At 42.3% G+C, this 6819-nt stretch overlaps 1 long non-coding RNA gene across 2 annotated transcripts; it reads right to left on the bottom strand.

Moving 5' to 3' along the window:
• Positions 1–825: 825 nt before the first annotated feature.
• On the bottom strand, positions 826–6017 carry LOC143473244 (uncharacterized). Of its 2 annotated transcripts, none has more exons than XR_013120486.1 (4): positions 5900–6017; positions 2146–2180; positions 1646–1726; positions 826–929 (listed from the first exon to the last, which is right to left on the bottom strand). It is a non-coding gene; the product is annotated as an uncharacterized LOC143473244 (long non-coding RNA). The 2 variants fall into 2 exon arrangements; XR_013120487.1 differs by lacking the exon at positions 5900–6017 and adding an exon at positions 3906–4002.
• Positions 6018–6819: the final 802 nt, after the last annotated feature.

The following is a 6819-nucleotide window of genomic DNA, read 5'->3' as shown; positions in this document are numbered from 1 at the left end:
GGAGCTCATTTACACACCATAAACACCAAACACCTCAAGCAACCCACATCAATAACCCCCCCTTTCTTATAGATCAGACTTCCCACTCTACATTCTCAATCTCATCTGTCCGGCTGTCTGGTCCCCTCTCTGTGAGGTTGGAGGTGTGGCAGTCCTAACACGCACTCCGCCTCCTCTCCCCTAACTGGCCACACCCATCGCCGAATCCTTCCTAATATCTCCCACTAAAGCTGATGTTTTATCTGGAGAAATGAGAGTGCAAGACCCAGTGAACAGTGTGGTATACAGAATAGCCATGGGACAATGTTCCTTAATGGCAGATGTACCTGTAGACAGCACGCTGCAGTACGTGTGAATGGCAATTTCAAGAACAACAATGTACCTTCAGCATTATTTAGCAGAGGTGTGAAATCAAGAAAGTTCAATTTAATTTGTACCCTGCATTCACTGACCCTCAGTCAAGAATACTCATGCCATAGAACAGTATCTTAAAATGTACTGCTACTACAAGGCAGCTGCACATTCAGTAGTGTGCCAATAAACTGCAGGAGTACTGACATCCATTAGGTCCATGTAGTCAAATAAGCTCCATACCACGGTAGGTGTAGCCTCTCCATGTATAGACTCATCATAGACCTAGATGATGAGCTTGTCAGAAAGATCATGTAAGACCATTAAGCAACACTGAATACACAGAACCAGAGAGGGGGAAGGCTTGGGCCTCTAGGCCTCTAGGAAAGACCCCTTCACTAAAAGAAATGTGATAGAATGGTGTCAACACAAAATATTTCTAATGGCTTACATAAATGCAAAATAATGTTTATAGTTTATTTGAAGGGGACAGTGCAATTTCATAAAACACATTATTACACATGGTTAAAAAGCCAGGATTAGCCAAAAGGCTACTCTTCATCTGTACTCTTCATCCCCTGGCCATGATGTAAAAAAGCAGTAAAAGAGACAAGAAAATGACTATTAAAAAAGAGAGAACACAAACACACAAAACATGTACAATATACTACACAAAAAACATCATAATAACAAACAATTTATCATACCATCAAAACAACAACAGGCTTATCTTTTAATGTTGAAAGCTTTAAGTGTTGATAAGCCACATTTTCAATTTTCTTGTTAAGACCTTGTATTTTGTACAGTTTAACCTCCTCAGGTACTGCATTCCACACACTTGCACTCCTTGCTGACCAAGCCTACTAACTAGAAGTACTTCTGTGCAATGGAATATACATGAGTATACATGAGTGTTCATATCACCAGCCATGAACTATTCATATCTGACATACAGGGAGATGTTTTTTCAAAGTTAGAGTCCACTGGTTTAATTTCATGCATGTTATGAATCAAATGAAATGATGTGATTTAACCCTATTCCAGTGTTTTCATTTCCAAATTTGCTTTGGGGAAAAAGTGTATGTGTAAACCTTGAAAAAACAGCAAACCGTAATTATGAAAAGTCTTCTTAAAACGAACTGATGTAGCGTTACATATTACGGTCACGTGAAACGTGAGCAGAACAAATGCTGAAGGAAATCCTCTGGTTTTCTTAACAAGAACCACTTCACGTGTGCTGACTATGATGTGTTCCCCCTATGTTCAAGGCTATTATGATAATTAAGGTTATTACCTTAATCATCCGTACAGCTGCTGGTGCAGCAGCCTACCAACAGAAGGGCTTGAAAGCAGGCAGCAGATTTACAATGGAGGTCTAAAACAGAAAATACACAAATGACTGGCCTGTCATACTGGCTTGTTATTTAATTGCAATCTAAGCAGAGCGAGTGTTCTCCTGAGGGCGCCGACTGATGAAGCCTGAGTGCCTTTTAAGAGCGATTCTGTGTCACGAAAAGCTCGTTCGTCATGAAAAACAGTCCGTTCTTCTGTCTCTTTGGGTGCTTCAGACACCTCAAAGCTCTTGCCTTCCACTTAAAGCAGACTAACAAGATGGCCTCCAAGATGGGAGCAACAGCAAAAGCTGCTCTTACATGATGAAGAGAGAAACACGTATAAAGAATAGAGTTTAATGGGGCTGTATCACTTGGGTGGAACCTGAGGGTATGGTGCTGTTTTAAATGCAGGTCAGGCGTTGGTTGTGGTGAATGTGTTAACTGCAGTGAAACACGGTACCTTCTGAGTGTTTGTGAGAACAGCATTCAGTCGTACTGGGAAAAAAACAAAAAACAATCGTTTACTGTGATTATTCTGGAGCAGCAAGGATGTTAACAATATTTAGCCAGGTGACAATATTTGTGAAGCCACAAATGTATTTGAAAACATATTCATAATAGCATTAGTTTTTTTAGGATAGCACACATAAAAGGGTCAGTCATTATAGACAACAATCCTTATATTCACAGCTTCCATACTATAAATAAATTGAAAGACTTATAGATTTTTTTTCAAAATCATTACCAACAACATCTGAACTAGTTAATACAGAATCATAAAAAGGTATTTATAACATTAGTGACAGTATTTTCATACACAGGCACAATTTCTGTGTGTGGCCTTATTTGTTTTACTGCAATGACAACATTTTAGATAATTCACTATGTCTAAGCTCCCAGCAGTCAAGACAGATATCAGTTATCCCAGGAGATCAGAAATCCCTGAAATATTCAGGGCTGCCCGGTAGGCAGCAACACGCATGCCACAGTCAATTTCTTTGACATCACATTCTTTGCCCGTTTGGATGTTTGATGTAAATATTAAATTACGCTCTTGACAAACGCAGGATTTCTTAGATCTGGCTGCTGTGATCTGATTGGCTGGCTGCATAATTACCAGGGCAGGTGTGTAGGTGCAGCTAATAAAGGGTCTTATTAATGTATACCAAAACACAGAATTCAAATCACATTTGTTTTAGCAGTTTAGATGTGATGCACTTCACAGGCGTGCCTTATGGCTCCCTCGTTTAGCACTCAAAAGCTTCTTTGTGAGTGTGAGCCATTAGCACATAGGTAGGACCATGTAAGAGTAGTGTTTCTTACCACACACATTAACACATAGGTAGGACCTCAATGTAAGAGTGGTGTTTCTTACAACACACATTAACACAATGCAGCTCTAAGGGTCTACATGACTAAACAGCAGGACTAAAGCAGTACTGTCAAGAAACTGCTTCATTACAAAAGTTAAGGTCATTCGAGTTAAAATGCAGACAGGACTGCATGACCCGGAATGACTGCATGACCTGAAATGACCTCAAACAATGCTGTAAATGACTCTCATGTTGATGCTGTCTACCCGTAACAGAAATGTGATTTAACATCATTCAATAAGAGCATAACACTCCACAACACCTGCACATATGCGACAGGGGTTTTAGCTTCCGCCTGGGTCTGCCGGATCACTGAATAACACAGATTTAATCACACAGAGCTGGGATGAGTTTGGCACCACAGTACTTAGCAAGCTCGGTTAGCAATCCCGCCATGGACAGAAACACTGAAATTACGGCTGCGGTGATCAGACAGGGCAGGGGGGACAGCTGAGCTCTTTCTCATCTGACTCTCCATGCACACCAGTTCTGGGGGCTGCAGGCCCTGTACTTTAGGAGTGCACCGAGTCCCAGGCACGTTTTTGTAAATATCGTTAAATGTGACACAGTGATGGCAAAGGTCAGGAAGGTTTAATGGCCAGAATCTCCCTCTGCAAAAAGTAACTGTTGCCATCCACTGTAACCGTGTGGAGGTGTTTGATGAGACTGCAGTCTTGACAGGCACCGGCCTTTATGAGCTGCACATTGACTTTTGGTTTTGATAGTTTCACAGTGTAATCAAGCAAACAGTCTATGGTTACAAGCACCTTGCGCTATAAACAGGGTAATATAGCCCACTCTGTCATGAGAGCGATCATTGGTTATATGATGCATTAGGAGACAATACTCAGCCTGAAATCTTCTTAATCGAATGTGAAGAGACAGCTCCAGCAGTCTTTCTCCCTGTGATGTCAGATGGGGTATCCAGGGTAGGTATCACCAGATTGAGCTCCACTCAAACGTGATCCATTTCCTTCTGGTTTAATTTTATTGAATTAAATCATAAATTAGTCATTGTTGTTCCAGTATTCTTATTTAGAATTACTGAGTGCATGGTATTTGTGACTCTTGAGACCAGGGGCATTAATTAATAATGCCTCAAAAATGTGGTCTGTAGCCTACTAAAATCACAATCATAAAAAATCTATTGTATCCTGTATTGCTGAGCATAACTACAAGACATGCCAAGGGACTACACTACAGGGACTACATTTCCCATAATGCCCCATCAGGTTTTTATAAGCTTGAGCAGCCAAAGCTTTTAGACCAAACCACTTTGTTGCATGTAGTAACTGAAATGGACATTTGTAAATATTAAAAAGAATGCCAGCCAAACAGCAGACAAGGTAATGATAACTCTTACAGATATGTATTTGCTATAGTCACTTATAACCATCCAACCTACTAAAAATACCTATTAGACCACTAAAGCAAAGGCATTAATTAAACTAGCAAAGCCATCAATTATGTCAGCATTACTTATGCTACATAGTGAAATAATTATTTCTTGCATTGAGATTCCCTGAACTTATTCTTGCAGTTTGGAAAAAAAAAAAGTGAAATTACTTAATTTATGGGACTACCTCAAATTCTTGAAATATCTCATGTTCTTTAATATTCAGAACAGTATCAACCCTGACATAAACAAGACAAGATTCAGGTTGAATTATTTATCAGCTGTTGGAACCAGTAGACCGCTACAATTAGATAATGAGATATTTGGGTTTTAGTGGCTATTTGGCTCAGAAAAGGGGTCATCATTAGAATTAAGTTGAAGGAGAGCCTCAGTCATATAGTGGGCGGGGTCACCATTGAAGGATGAGCTGAGGGAGGGCCCCTATCAGATAGTGGGCGTGGTCACCATGAAAGGACGAGCTGAGGGAGGGCCTCTGTCAAATAGTGGGCGTAGTCACCATGGAAGGACGAGCTGAGGGAGGGCCTCAGTCAAATAGTGGGCGTGGTCACCATGGAAGCAAGGATGTACCATGACTTGATACGACCCTCCATGGGGTGCATCACCAACTGAGCATGCACACTAACATTCCACTAACTAGTTACAGGCTGTGGGGAGGCGCTTGGCATTCTGGGAAACCCTTGTCATGCTTCTCTGCTCTTCCTCCCCCACTAGCCCCAAGGAGCTTACATAACTGTCGATCATTACCACTTGCATGCTGACTTCATGAACACACTGACACAAATTAAAATTTCATTAACTTGTATCCCTTGACGCTTTTGTTACAGAGAGTACAAAATGAGTTATGCTCAAACTTGTAATCAAATAATTCAATAATTCCTGTCAAGATGTACACTGAAAGGCTGGATTAACCTTCTGAATTAAAAGTTTGACCAAACTGACATTTCTAGCCACAGGAAGTAACCAGAGGTGTCAATTCCAGGTTCAGAAAGTAAAAGTCCTCAACAGGATTTTGCTCAGGCTTCCTGGATTGTGTTGATTCCACAAATTCTACCTGGATTGCACTAATTATTAAATCTAGCAAGCTTGAGCAAAATCTTGGTGAGGACTTTTACTTTCTGAACCTGGAATTGACACCTCTGGAAGTAACACAGTATTGGTAATATCTCTCATAGTGCTATACTGATCGCTTTTACAACAGAGAGCGAGAGAGAGAGAAAAACTAACTCATAAAACTGTATTTACCAACTTTTTGAAAACATTCTGGCTGAAAGCATAATTCCCATTTACCATATTTAGTTGAAAAGGACCCCCCACATAGTCCATTCCCAACCAAATACGCAGGCTATTCCTATTTGGCATTATAAACACTGCCCACCATCTGTTAACCCTTGGGAAGGCTGTTATGCTGCAGCGTGTGTTGATACCGATGTAGCCTGCACTCTCTCGGCGGACCGGTCCATCTCGTCTGTTTGTCGGTTCATTTGTATTTTCTCCGCGGCTTGGCGCCACTCTGCAGTTCACACGCACGCGACGTTCGTTGCGATCACACTGTGATACACATTCGGAGCACGAAAACACCAACTTTTTTATTGTTATCGCTTAGAAATGTCAGCTGTGCTGCATTTGTGGGACATTCGATTTTTAAAAACCCACCACACTTCATTTCATGAGATGGTAATATGGTGTCTGCCGAACGAGTTCACTAAAGGGGTTTTTTACTCTCTGGCGTACTCACACTAGGCACGGTTTGCTCGTTCCGTGCCGGGGCCCGGTTATCCCCCCTCCCCACTCCCCCGCTGGCCTGCACTCACACTCGCTTCAGCAACCCGGCCCGAGCACGCTTACGTCATCACAACGCCGCTTTATTTGGAAAAAAGCGCGCTCGCACAACACTATAGAGTTCACGATTCTCTTTTTATTGTATTTTTGGAGTCGTTTTGGGAGTGCAGAAACACGGTGCAAGCACAGATTTATCGATAATTTAACACAACGATTGTCTGCTAATCGCTTTGCCGCTATGACTGTTTAACGTGAGCGTCGCATCACTGATGTCATGTTTGAGTTCCAGCGAAATGAACCAATCACACGAGGCACCAAGCGGGCCCGGGCACGGATAGCGCTCACACTAGAAGCGAACCGTGCCCGAGTCCACATGAATCGTGCCCTGGCCCACCTCTTCAAAGCGGGCCCGAGCACGGTTAACTGATCCGGGCCCGGGCACGGTTGGAGCGCTCACACTAGCCAAACGAACCGTGCTTCGGCAGGCAACCGTGCCCGGGCCCGGATCACAGAGCCTAGTGTGAGTACGCCCTGGGGAACGCACTAAGATCTTTTTCATTCTGAC

The sequence above is a fragment of the Brachyhypopomus gauderio genome, chromosome 13 (genome assembly GCF_052324685.1).
Source record: "Brachyhypopomus gauderio isolate BG-103 chromosome 13, BGAUD_0.2, whole genome shotgun sequence".
Lineage (NCBI taxonomy): Eukaryota > Metazoa > Chordata > Actinopteri > Gymnotiformes > Hypopomidae > Brachyhypopomus > Brachyhypopomus gauderio.
Note: the sequence above shows the minus strand (reverse complement) of the source record. Positions and strands in the feature narration are given on the sequence as shown.